We start from the raw sequence: 13,746 nt of genomic DNA on the forward strand, positions 1-13,746 counted from the left end.
GGCAGGCGGGGGGCCGGCGGGGTCTGCCCTCCAGGCTGCAGCCCTGCTCGCTGCCCCCCAAGGCGTCCTTCGCGATCGGACCCCTGGAGGGGAGCTCTCTGCTCGCCACACTCCCCGTCCTGGCCCTCTGGCCCCAGCTCTGACCGGCCGGCGGACAGCAGACAGCACAGGTGACTGCCCACCCCTGCCCGGGTGCCAGGGCCACGCCGGGCTCTGCTGCCTTCCCTGCCAGTGCGCCCGCCCTGCGCCCTGGGCTCGGGGTGAGACCGTGGACAGCGGGGCCGGGGGCGGGGCCCCCTGGAGGTCGGGCCATCCAGACCCTAGACTGTGCGGGGCTACAATCTCCCGGGCAGTGCGCAGGGCACCCGCAACCCCGAAGGAAGGACGTCCTGCGCCCACAGCCTTTCCCCGGGGCCTTCCAGGCAGCGCGACTGTGCGTGCAGCCCAGCTCACAGAGTGCTGCTTGTGCCCGAAGGGTGCCACCGTCCTGGCCACCGCACCGCGACTCCCCATGGCGCCTCGATTCCCCCACACCATGGCCACCGCACCACGCCCCCCATGGCGCCCTGACCAGCTGGCCGCCTTCTCGAGCTGTCACCCACTTCCAGCTCAATAAACGCAGGTGCCCTGGCACTGGCCTTCGCTCGTGTCCGTGCCTGCCTCGTCCTGCCCGGGTGGCCTCGGGACCTCAGCTGGGCGGGGAGGGCTTCCCGCTGCTTACCAGTGTCGTCTTTCCTGCTCTGCTCGTGCTCGGATGGAATGAACTGCTTTCCGAGCCCGCCCCGCAGCTCCCGACTGAGCGGAAGTCACCGGCGAGGCCCGGCTTCCCTCTTCCTGCCTGGTCCAAACGCTGGACCCCGGGGTGTCCCCCTTCCTCTGGGCTTATTTCACGAGAGTATTGTTCCAGCCGTTTCCCCCCAGGTTTCGGCCACTGGCCCTCCTCTCAGGCCTGACCAGCACGCCCTAGCCGGGGTGCCCGCTGCTTGGGCCCACCGCGCGTTCACTCAGGGAGTCTCCCCTCGGTGCTCAAGGAGCTGGGGTCCTGACTCCCCTTCAAGAAGGGCAGGGGCTTTTCATCTTCCTGTCCGTCCCGCCTGCTTCTGTCCGAGTGGAGAGTCGCATGCTTTGCCCCTGCCAGCCAGCGCCCCCCGTCCCCTGCTGCTGCTGTACGCTGCACCCGGAGGCAGCCTGTGCGGGGCTGACGGGTTCAGCGTTCAGAAGCCTGCCTGCCCCGAGGGCACAGTTCTGCCCACACACTCCAAAGCCCCCAGGGCAGGCTAGGCTCCAGCTGGGACCTTCCCCTGCCCGCCTGCGTCTCTCACTTCCCGGGCTCTCTGTCCGTAAGTCACGGCCCTGTCCTGGGGAACCTGACTCAAGACACAGGGCTTAGCTCCACAGGGCACCAAAGGGAACGGCCCCCGGGCCCCGAGACGGGTGTGTGCTTGGCAGCTGCCGTGAAACCCACGAAGAGCGCAGAGCGGGTGCTGACCCTGCTCAGTCGGTGGCGCCCGTGCTCCCCTGACTGGCAGAAGCACGGCTGAGCTTGTCTGAGCAGCGCGGGCTTCAGGCACAGCTGTCGCAGGGGCTCAGCTGGTTGGCTCTGGGGCCTGGCTTGGCTCCCCTGCGGCCAGCAGCCTCTCGGGGCGGGTGTCGCCAGCAGCTGCGGGCACACGCTCTTTGCAGCAGTCTCAGCAGAGAAGGGCAGGCCGTCCTGCAATGACGGACCCAGCCTGGCAGCACGGGTCCCTGCCCGTGAAGCCCGTGAGGGCCACACGGGGTGAAGGACAGTTTTCCAAGGGGAAGAGGGGTGCCGGCAGAGTAAAGCCGTGCCCGTCCGGACCAGCTGCAGAATGGACGGCGCGGGGCGGGCTGAGGGCGGAGCGAAAGCATCCCGAGCCAGAGCAGAGGGAAACGCTGCTGACTGACTCGCCCTCGGCAACAGCCTGTTAGACTTCCGTCTTGCCCCAGATAATTACAGTAAATTACAGGTTTCAGTGGCAGTGTGTTAAACTCCTGTCTTGCCTCAGGTATTTATAGTAAATTATAGGCATTTAAATAAAAAATGGAAATGACTGCAAATATAAAACAGTGATCAGATTTAAAGAAACGTAGGCATACGTCTTCCAAAGGACAGGGCCCGTAAAGGTGATCAGAGCCACCTGCAGAGAGCCGTGCTCTCGGGTGCTGTGGGGGCAGTGACTCCTTCCAGCCCCCACGGGTGCAACCAGACCGAGGCTCTTGAACCTGCTTGTAAAGGAGGCGGAGGAGGGCAGGTGGCCTGGTCCCTCCCAGGGCGAGCAGTCCCAGCGCGTCGGGGCGCACAGCCGGGTCCCAGAAGCTGGGAGGGGACGAGGGCTGGGGACGGCGCCAGCCACGGCCGCCCGCCCTGGCCGCAGGGGCGCTGGGGTTTAGTCACCCAAGGCTGTTGGCTTGTTCCGGCCTCTCTGGCTGCACGTGGCCTCAGGCCTGAGCGTGGCTGCTGGGGACGGCCCGGCCCGCTCCTCCGCCCCTGCGCGGGGTCCTGCGCGCCCGGCTGCTGTCTCGCTGTGACGGGGGCTCCCCGAGGCCGCAGTCGGGCCCCACCCGCGTGGGGGGCGTGGGGGCCGGGGCTCGCTGGCAGTGTCGTGCCCACGCCGCCCAGGCTGGGAGCCCGTGTCTGGGTGCTGGGTCGCAGGGAACCGCTCTCTGACCCCCGTCCCCGGGCTGGGCCAGGCCACGCGCAGAGGCAGCTCCCTCCTGCAGGCCGTGTGGCCCCTGCTGGTGAGACGTCCAGAGCCAGGAGTGCGGGCTGCGCAGGGCTGCTGGGAGGCCCGGGGGACAGCAGCGCGGCCCTGTGTGCTCGGGAAGGGGCAGGGGGTGGCGGAGGGCAGGCCGTGGGCCTGCGGGCCGTGTGTTGGGGAAGCGGCTTTGCCATGGAGGGGTCACGACCCACACCGCGGGCGCCCCCAGCCCCGGCAGCGGGGGGAGGGCCCCGAGGTGCCTGGGCGAGGCAGACGGAAGGCGCTAACGCGCGGAGGGCCTGGCCTGCCGTCCCCGGGCCTCGCCGTCCTGCGTGGGGACAGTGTGGAGGGAAGCCGGCCACCACGTCGGCGGCCAGCAGCGCCGGGCACGGTCTGCCGGCGGCGATCCCTCAGGCGCGGGCTGCGTCGGGTGCCAGCAGCGGCGCTGCTCTTGGTGCCAGAATCTTCCCAGAGGACCAGCTCTTGGCTCGGCTGTAAACAAACCCAAGTTGTCTCCCCTCGGTTTATGTGTGGCTGCGTTTCTGGAAAACTACGAGAAGCCACCTCTCGATCTCTGTGTAACAGCTTCTGTTAAGAGAGCCATGTTCTCCGGCTGTCGCGTGCCCGGCTGGGAAGGCGTGTGGACAAGTGCCGCCGGCTGGCCCCTCCCTTCAGGCCCGGCCACCCCAGTCCCGCCCGCGCCTCCTCTCCTGGCGCTCACCGCCCACTTGGGAGCTCCACGCGCACCGGGACACCTGCCTGCCCGTTCACGGCTGCATCCTTGGCCCCAGGAGGCACGTGCTGCAGGAGGGCCGCTGGCCACAGTGGGACGAGGAGAGCCCACAAGGCTGCGGGAGGGTGGACACTCAGCTGCCGGGGCCAGGCCGGGCCCGGGGCCCTCGGCCCAGGACGCACGCTGCGTCCGCGGGCCCTAGCAGTTGGCACTCCTGCCACCAGAGTCCATTTTGCAGTTCTTCCCCAGGGGGACACAAGGTCCCGTCAGGTGCCTGCATCCCACTTAGCTGCCGGGCAGCTCCTCACAGCCCCACAGTGGCTGCCTGCCCTCCAGCCCTCTGAGTGGCCTGGGATGTGCCTCCCTGGGCTCGGCTTTTACACCCACGTTCCTGCCTGAGGGTGAGCCTCAAGAGGCTTTTTCATCTGTACTTTTTAAAGCCAGGGTCTCGGTGTCTTTGGCACCTAATTCCCTCAAAACCTTTTAATGATTTGGTATTGGGGCCTGGGGATTGAACCCGGGACCTCGTCCATGGGCAACCGGCCTCAGCCACCGAGCCACGTGGGCTCTCGAGCCAGTGCCTGTTCGTTTGCACCTTCAACACGAGGTCTCCGTGGAGGGCCTGGGGCAGATTTTCCGCGATCGCTGTGGCCCACACTGGCTGGCCTCAGTGCCAGGGGGCTGGGACGCGTCTTTCTGCGGGTCCCACAGCAAAGCGGGCGGCGAGGGCCGTAGCGGGACACACGCCGTCACCTCCCGGCTCCAGCCCTCACCACCTCCCTCCTCGCTTCCCACCCCAGGTCGCCCCAGCCGGGGTGCAGGCCCCCAGGCTGCCCCCCTCGGCGCGCCCTCCTCCCTCCGCGGAAGCAGGCTGCGCGCCCGCCCCGGCCTCACCTCGGGGTCCCCCCATGGGGCGGGGCTGCAGGGACGGCGACCGCTTCCCTGAGACCCCAAGCCACCAGCCCGTCGGCCTCCAAGTGTCACAGTCCAGGGCCCTGAGGGAGTCGCCAGGCGCCCAGGCAGACGTCCCGGCCAGACCGAGACGCCGACGGGCATGGGCAGAGGAGGCCCGGTGCTGCGCCCAGGGCTGCTGGGTGGGCGTCTCCTGGGGGCTCCCTGGGCCTCCCGCGCAGGGCAGCAGGGGGTCTCCGTTCCCGTCTTCGGGGCCTCCTCGGTAGCCTGAAATGAGTAAAAATGAGCAGCACAACAGACGTGTGAACACTGAGGACAAAAACCACATTGTACCACGTCTACTTTTATTTCAGAAGGAAGTTGTATGATAGTATTTACTTCTGTTTATATACATTCCTTCACATTTGTAATTAAAATGCACAGACCTCCCTTAATTCTTATTCCTGCTTGAATTAAGCTGTTATTTTACAATACAAAAAATACCAAAAAATTGCAGTCCTAAATGTATGTATAACACCCACAATTCCCAGCAATGAAATAGTTTACAATACTCCGTATTTACATGAGTGCAATAATACTAAATTATACATATTAACAACTAAGCTTGAGTCCAAACAAAAAACCGTAAATAACTGTAAAACAAAAACATCACCACGGACGCAGGGACTTAAGGCCACATGGTGCCCCGTCGTGCGGGTCAGAAGCCTGAGGGGGTGTGTGGGGCCCGTGCCAGAGCCCAGGCGCCGGCCGGGGGGAGGCTCTGGGAAGGCTCTGCGTCCACGCGCAGACGCCGCGGGCAGGTCCTCGGCGCTCCAGGCCTGAGGTCACCACTTCGGGGCTGGCTCTGCGCGAGGAGCGACCCCTCCGCCTTCAGACCCGCAGCCTCCACTCCTTCCCACCTCCCAGCGCTCAGGCTTCCTCTTCCGCCACCGGCTGGAGAAAACCACCTGCTTTTAAAGCTTCACCTGGGTCATCTCCACACCTCCACGTCACCTAACTTGGAACTTTCACGACACCTGTGAAATCCTTCCCAGCAGGACCCAGAGCAATGCCTGAGTAACCTGGGAACGGGAATCCTGGCGGCCACCCTTAGAGCTGCGCCTGCCTCTAGAGTAGGCTCTCCAGTTTCTTTAATGTGGTGGGAAGGGGTAATCACCAGGACCCATGGCCACGGCGCAGGGAGCCGACCTGAATGGACGGAACAGCAGGAGCGGGACGCCGTGAAGGCACATGAGAGAGGCTAGTGGCCTTGGAGGAGGGGGCGGTGGAGGAGGGGGTGCCCGGGGGTCAGCAGCTACGCTGAAGAAAGAGCCAAAAGCGCCTGCTGACAGTCTGGAAATCCAACGAGAGGCAAGGACGAGCCGTGATTTTGGCCTCAAGACCTGGAGCGATGGAGGTGAGCTGGGGGACGTGCCCGAGGAGAGCGGGGCTCCTGCCCAGAGCTCAGCTCAAGACACCAAAATGGGGATGAGGAATTAACTGGACGCGGGAGTCCGGGTAGAGAGGGTCACGAGCTTCAACGTGTGATAGGTGTGACCACGGGCCTGGGGGGAATGCAGCAGAGCCCTAAGACGCAGCCTGGGGACATCAGTGTCCCATGCAGAGCAGTGAGTGGGACTGAGCAAGGAGTGCCAACAAGGACTGAGCAAGGAGCACCCAGCAAGGAAGACTGAGCAAGGAGTGCCCAGCAAGGACTGAGCGAGGAGCACCCAGCAAGGAGGACTGAGCAAGGAGTGCCAGCAAGGAGTACCCAGCAAAAGAATTGAGCAAGGAGCACCAGCAAAGGCCAAGCAAGGAGCACCCAGCAAGGAGGACTAAGCAAGGAGCACCCAGCAAAAGGACTAAGCAAGGAGCACTCAGTAAGGAGGACTGAGGAAAGAGTACCCAGCAAAAGGACTGAGCACGGAGTGCCCAGCAAGGAGGACTGAGCAAGGAGCACCCAGCAAAGACTGAGCAAGGAGCACCCAGCAAGGAGGAATAAGCAAGGAGCACCCAGCAAGGAGGACTGAGCAAGGAGCACCCACCAAAAGGAGGACTGAGCAAGGGTTCCTATCAACCTTGTTCACCTTCTAGTTGACATTACAACATTTTGTCCTTACCGTGTCTGATGTGTTATTTAACAAGTAAACAGATTTATTTTTCTATTTTAGAAGTTCCATTTGGTTGTTTTTGTATCTGTTTGGTCATTTTCAACTCTCATTGCTTGCTCATCTTTATGATTCCATCTTCTCTACTTAGAATACAATGTTTAAAACTCAGGTAATAAAGGTACAATTGATGGCTAGGTTCTTTAGCTATCAACTCTAACATCTGAAGTCCTGCCTAAATCCACGATCGGTGGTCTCGCCGACCCCTCTCTTACGTGGCTTGTCTCCTCCTGCCTTGGCGACCTGTCTGCTTCATCCTGACCTGTGGGACCCCCACAGGGCTGCCCTGGGATGCCCACCAAGGACTTGCACCTGCTGACCCGGGAGCTGTGTGCCCCATCTGCACCCACCTCAGAACACTCACATTTTGTTCTTTGTCAGGAGAGGTGAGGGAGGGCGGTCCTTGAGCTCTCACCTGCTTCCTGTAAGCTCAGTAACACTTTAATAAGTGTGATTTACTCAGGATACAGGTGTTTGCACAGGTGGGTTCCCCAGGTAGCTACTGCGTCATTCTTCCCCAAGAGGAAGTCATCACTTTTCTTCATCATGTTTTTTTTTGGGTCAGAAACACTTACTTTCCACAGAATACATAGTGAGTTGTGATTTTGCTTCTTTTTAAACATCCCCAAAAAACAATTAAAAAGAACAATGGTTCAATTTAGCTATTTCCAGGTAACAATTCTAAGAAAGCCACAGAAAACTTACAGGTAAACCAGGTAAATAATTCATTCTTTTAAATTTCCTTAGCCTAAGAATGTTTAATGACATGGACCAAGGACTGAAAAATGAAAGCACAGGAATACCTAACAACTTCAGGGTTTTGGCTTAATGTTAAAAAGACAGAAGGATGCTAAAAATCAGAGGCCACAGACTAAGGCTCTGCTTGCTCCACGAGTTCCGGCAAGTTAGAAGGGCTCCGACTCAGTCTCACTTTTACGCTCCCCCCGATAAGGTCAGGGGGCTCTTCGTCTGCCTCCAGGGCGATGTTCACAGAGGCGAAGGGGCGGCTGGCCATCTGCTGCATCTCCCGGAGAAGCTGCTGAGGAAGAACACAGCAGTGTGAGCACGCGTCCAAGGGTTATGAGTGCACACTGCGTACTAAAACTCCACCCGGCCATTTCTCATAACAAGTCCAAAGACGGTATTTTTTGAGACAGTTGGGAAAAACTGAATGTGGCCTAGGTATTAGATAACATAAGAATTTATTATGTTAACTTAAATTATTAAATTTTGTTGGATGTTAATACTATTGTTGGGATATTTCTAAAAAGTCCTTTTCTGTTAGAAACACACGGAAGTGTTAAAGGACATGATGTAACGTCAGTTTTTTAAACGCACAGGTGAACGATGCGCCCTTGCGCATTCTGTTACTGGGTTAGAGCAGGCGTTCTTCCCGAACCCTGCCCCAGGCACTGAGACGACCACCACTGCTGCTGCTAGAGCAGAGAGGGACCCGGAGGTCAGAGAGGTGCTGAAGGCCAGTGCCAGGAGCAGCCCAAGCCCAGGGCAGGGGCCGCAGGGGCCGGGAGGTCAGAGAGGTGCTGAAGGCCAGTGCCAGGAGCAGCCCAAGCCCAGGGCAGGGGCCGCAGGGGCCGGGAGGTCAGAGAGGTGCTGAAGGCCAGCGCCAGGGGCAGCCCAAGCCCAGGGCAGGGGCCACAGGGGCCGGGAGGTCAGAGAGGTGCTGAAGGCCAGCGCCAGGGGCAGCCCAAGCCCAGGGCAGGGGCCGCAGGGGCCGGGAGGTCAGAGAGGTGCTGAAGGCCAGTGCCAGGGGCAGCCCAAGCCCAGGGCAGGGGCCGCAGGGGCCGGGAGGTCAGAGAGGTGCTGAAGGCCAGCGCCAGGAGCAGCCCAAGCCCAGGGCAGGGGCCGCAGGGGCCGGGAGGTCAGAGAGGTGCTGAAGGCCAGCGCCAGGAGCAGCCCAAGCCCAGGGCAGGGGCCGCAGGGGCTGTGGACGCAGGCGGCCACCAGGGCGTCTCCCCTAACGCGCCCCAGGCGTGCACTCGCAGGCAGGCACTCATCTTGGGGCTTCAGGAACCTCCTCTCCGAAACGTTTTTTTCGCAAAGGTTGTGAAAGTTGTGGTTAGGATCCAAGGATATGATTTAGCAGGAATGGCACCCAGAACAGGGAGCGCCAGCCACGCTTTTGGGACCACAGACATCGTCAGGGCACGCTTTCCTCCCCGGAAGACCTCGACCTCAAAGCCCGTACTTGCCCCTGCCCCTATAGGGTTGGATAAAGGGCATTTTATGTTAAAATAGTTGTTAAAATGCCAATCGTGATGTCCCTGCACATCCAAAAGCTGCTGGTCCAACCCCCCGCTCGCAGGGCGGGGACAGGGTAAGGCCGGTCCCTCCAGCCCCGGTGGACGCCCAGCACACAGCAAGGGCTGCAGCCGCTTGTGTGCTGTTACGTGAAATAGCACTGAATCATTCCTTCTACAATTCTGAGAAGGGAAAAATCATGATGCACTTTAGAAGTGGTTCAGGGAGACAGAGACGTTCCACATTATGAGTAAAAGCTTTAGTTTATTAGTTGACCAACTGCATAATAAGCAAAAAAAAATATTTTTTTTAATATATAAAAAACTTTTCTACTGGGTACTCATCTCCTTATTTTTTCTTCTTATGTGTGTTGCAAGTATTTTCTGGTTGGTTGTCTTCTGTTTTATTCACTTATTTATTTAATTTTGAGATAATTCGGTATTAATTTTATGTAGGCAAATCTCTAATATACCATGCCTCAATGACCATACTGAAAAATATAATTTTGTTTGTTTCCAAACTAACACAACTTATTCCTCTTCCTCTTGTGCAGAGTCTCGAGCGTCCAGAGCCAAGACCATGGCAATGGAAGGCGGCTAAGTCAGGGCTGTGAAGGAGAAGCCCCTGCCCCTGTGCCCCCCGCGGCTGCCTCATCTGCGCAGCTGGGCTAGGGACAGGCTCGACCGCACAGGGCTGCTGTGAGGACTAGAATAAACTGTATACAATCACTTGGGATGGTGACTGGACCTTAGAAACGCTCAATGTCAGATTTTGTAGGACTGGCTCATTTGGATTTTATTGGTTCAGCTGCTAGTATTTCATAATCATGGCTGATGTCGATCACCTAGATATTCATTCTTTAGTGTCGAGGCAATTATTACTATTGTTTTTTAATTTTTTTTTTTTAAGGAAGTACTGGGGAATGAACCTGGGACCTCGGACGTGGGAAGCAGGCACTCAACCATTTGAGCTACATCTGCTCCCAAATTATTATTATTTTAATATCTTTTTATTACAGAAGTTGTGAACTTACAAAATAAACATGGACATGTGTAAAATTCCCATGCAACACCCCTTCACCAACATATGACACTGTTGTGGAACTTTTGTTCCAGACTATGAGATAATATCAGACTATTACCACTATCTATGGTCTGTAACATACATTTGGTATATTTTCCCATATCCCCCAATATCAGCCAGTACATCCCTGGCACTGATGCGAGAATATTACAGTGCTGCTGTTAACCACAGTCCATACATTAATTGTATCTTTCCCATGCTTCTCCACACTCCCACCACCCTGCAGTAGTGACAAATGTCCATTCTAGTACGCAGAGGGACATCTTCATTTGTACTATTAACCACAATTCTCATCCACCTCTGGGTTCACTGTATTGTTCAGTCCCTAGATTATTCTCTTGTTTTCTTTCAATTGACATTTAATCTCTAGACTACCCTTTCAGTCACATTCTCATTTATAAACCAGCTACTACTCACTATAATGTGTTACCATCAACTCTACCCATTTCAAGTTGATTAAAATTTCTACATTCATTAACCATTAAGACACCTTCTCAGCCTTCCTCTTATCTCCTAATAACCTATACTCTAGGTTTCAACTCTATGCATTTATTCTTCGTATTTAGTTCATATTAATGAGACCATGCAATATTTGTCCTTTTGTGTCTGGCTTTTTCACTTTGTGTAATGTATTCAAGATTCATCCATGTTATCATCTGTGTCCCAATGTCATTTCTTCTTACTGCAGCGTAGTATTCCATTGTATGTATATAACGATATTTTGTTTACGCATTCATTGGTTGATGGACACTTGGGTTGTCTCCATCTTTTGGCAATTGTGAATAATGCCATCATGAACACTGGTGTGCAGATGTCTGTTCATGCCACAGTTCTCAGTTCTTCTGTATGCAGCCCTAGGAGAAGAATTGCTGGATCATATGGCAGTCCTATATTTAGCTTCCTGAGGAACCGCCAAACTGTCTTCCACAGCGGCTGACCACTTTACAGTCCCAGCAGCCAAGGGGTGTTCCTATTTCTCCACATCCTCTCCAGCACTTGTTTTCTGTTGCTTTAATAATGGCCATTCTATGCAGTGAGATGATATCTCATTGTCATCTGGATCTGCATTTCCCTAATAGCCAGTGATACTGAACATTTTTTTAACATGCTTTTTTGATTTGTATTTCTTTTTTGGACAATTTTCTATTAAAGTCTTTTGTCCATTTTTATATTGGATTGTTCTTTTCTTGTTGAGTTATATAATCTCTTTTATAGAGAATGGAAATCAAATCCTTATCAGATTTGTGGTTTCCAAATATTTTCTCCCATTGAGTGGGCTGCCTCTTCCCCTTCTTGATGAAGTCCTTTGAAAAACGAAAGTGTTTAAGTTACAGGAGGTCCTATTTATCCATGTTTTCTTTTGCTGTTCATCCCTTCGGTGTAAGGATTGAGAATGTACCACCTACCACCAGGTCTTAAAGAGGTTTTCCTACATTTTCTTCCAGAAGCTTTTATATTTAGGTCATTTGGTTCATTTTGAATTAGTTTTTTATTTAAGGTGTGAGATATGGGCCTTCTTTCTTTCTTTTCGATATGGATATCCAGTTCTCCCAGGATCATTTGCTGAGTACACTGTTCTGCCCCAGTGGGTGGGTTTGACAGGCTTGTCAAAAATCAGTTGATCATAGATGTGAAAACAAGTTTCTGAACCATCGCCTCTGTTCCATGGCTCTATGTGTCAGTCTTTATGCCAATATCATGCTGTTTTTTTAAAAGATTTACCCCCCCCCCCATTGTTTTGCGCTCCCTGTCTGCTTTCTGTGTGTTCTTCTGTGTCTGCTTGTCTTCTTTTTAGGCAGCACTGGGAACTGATCCGGGGACCTTCCAGAATGGGATAGGTGCACCACTCCTGCGCCACCACAGCTCCCTGGTCTGCTGTGTTTCTTACTGTCGCTCCTGGGTCTATTTTGGCTGCATCATCTTGCTTCGCCAGCTCTCCACTAGGCCCAGCTCGTTGTGCGGGCCAGCTTGCCTTTCACCAGGAGGCCCTGGGAATCGAGCCCTGGGCCTCCCGTATGGTAGATGGGAGCCCAGTCTTTTGAGCCACATTTGCTTCCCCCACACTATAGCTGGATAATATGATTTAAAGTCTGGAAATGACAGTCCTCCAAATTTGGTTTTCAAGATGTCTGGCTATTCGGGGACCCTTACCATTCCAAATAAATTTGATAATTTGCGGCGGCTTGCTCAGTCGGTAGAGGTGGGGTCTGGCTGCGGACGAGGGGTCGGTCCAGCTCTGGACGAGGGGTCGGTCCCGCTTGGGACGAGGGGTCAGTCCCACTTGGGACGAGGGGTCGGTCCGGCAGCAGACGAGGGATCGGTCTCACAAGGGGTTGTGCGGTTCGGCTGACGGGGTCGCCCGGCGAAGCCGGCGACGAAGGGGTCGCCCGGAGAAGCCGGCGACGAAGGGGTCGCCCGGAGAAGCAGGCGACGAAGGGGTCGCCCGGAGAAGCAGGCGACGAACTGGGGACAAGGGAGGCCAGGCCCTTGTCGGGGGCTCTCAGGACTGGAGGGCGCACGGCAGAAGAACTACCGCGGAGACAAGGTAAACACGCAAGTCCACTTTACTGAGGGAGAGGCAACAGTTTTATAGGGGCTGGGGAAGGCTGATTGGTCGAAGCCACGCCCTGTTCTGATTGTTTGCCGGTGAAAGGTCAGTGGGCGGTACTGGACGGGGGAGGGGTGGTGGTTAGGGATTGGCTGTCGCTGTTGCTGGGGGAAGGGGCAGGGTTTAGGGATTGGTGGCTGCTGTTGCTGGGGTGGAGGGCAGACTGGATTTTTCCGCCCACGCCTGGCTATTGCTGCTGTCGGGGGAAGGGAAAAGGGCGGGCTGGATTTTTCCGCCCACACCTGGCTGTTGCTGCTGTCGGGGGAGGGGAAAAGGGCGGGCTGGATTTTTCCGCCCACACCTGGCTGTTGTTGCTGTCGGGGGAGGGAAAAAGGGCAGACTGGAATTTTCCGCCCCGCGCCTGCGCAGGGAGAAAGAAGAAGAAGGGTGCCGCCCCACAAGGCATCGGGTGGCGCCATCTGGGAGGAGGGGTGGCCGTGGAAGCATGGCTGCCGAGAAGGGGAGACCCGAGGGCACTCTGCGCCCATGCCGAGGTTCCTTCAGGGGTGGCGGTGAGTCCGACCAGCCACCCTATTATGGGGGCAGCGGCTTGGCCTGCCGCGGCTGCTCCCCCGCCAGGCCAGCAAACCACACTTCAGCCTGAGGGGTGACCGCAATAATTGTGTTTCCCATTTGTTTAAAAATGCTGGTGGAATTTTTTTTTATCAGGATTGCATTGAATCTGTATGTCAATTGGGTAGAATTGACCTCTTAATGAACATGCTATATGCCTCCAATTATTTATTTAGTCTACTGATTTTTTTAGCAGTGCATTGCAGTTTTCTGAATACAAGTGCTATACATCCTTGGTTAAGTTTATTCCTAAATATTTGATTCTTTTAGTTGCTACTGTATTAATAAATGGAATTTTTCCTGACTTCCTCCTCAGATTGCGCATTACTAGTGTATAGAAACACCACTGATTTTTGCACATTGATCTTGTATCCTGACACTCCACTGACATCGTTTTATTAGCCCTAGCAGCTTTGGTGTAGATTTTTCAAGACTTGCTAGGTACAGGATCCGATCATCTGCTGATAGTCAAAGTTTTACTTCTTCCTTTCTGATTTGGATGCCTTCATTTTTCTTGCCTGTTTTCTCTAGCTAGAAATCTCTAGCACTACATAGAACAACAGTGGTGACAGTGGGCATCCTTGTCTTGTGCCCGATCTCAACGGGAAAGCTTTCAGTCCTTCTTGTCAGTCCTTCGAGTACACTGAGTACAACGTTAGCTGTGGGTTTTTCATATATGGCCTTTATCATGTTGAGAAAGTTTCCTTTGAT

General features: G+C 55.6%; 1 long non-coding RNA gene across 1 annotated transcript; it reads left to right on the forward strand.

Annotated features, from left to right (window-relative positions):
* The first annotated feature begins 33 nt into the window (after positions 1-33).
* On the forward strand, positions 34-642 carry LOC139437525 (uncharacterized). Its single transcript, XR_011647390.1, has 2 exons — positions 34-170; positions 476-642. It is a non-coding gene; the product is annotated as an uncharacterized lncRNA (long non-coding RNA).
* Positions 643-13,746: the final 13,104 nt, after the last annotated feature.

This window comes from Dasypus novemcinctus, chromosome 24, assembly GCF_030445035.2.
Source record: "Dasypus novemcinctus isolate mDasNov1 chromosome 24, mDasNov1.1.hap2, whole genome shotgun sequence".
NCBI classification, from domain to species: Eukaryota; Metazoa; Chordata; class Mammalia; order Cingulata; family Dasypodidae; genus Dasypus; species Dasypus novemcinctus.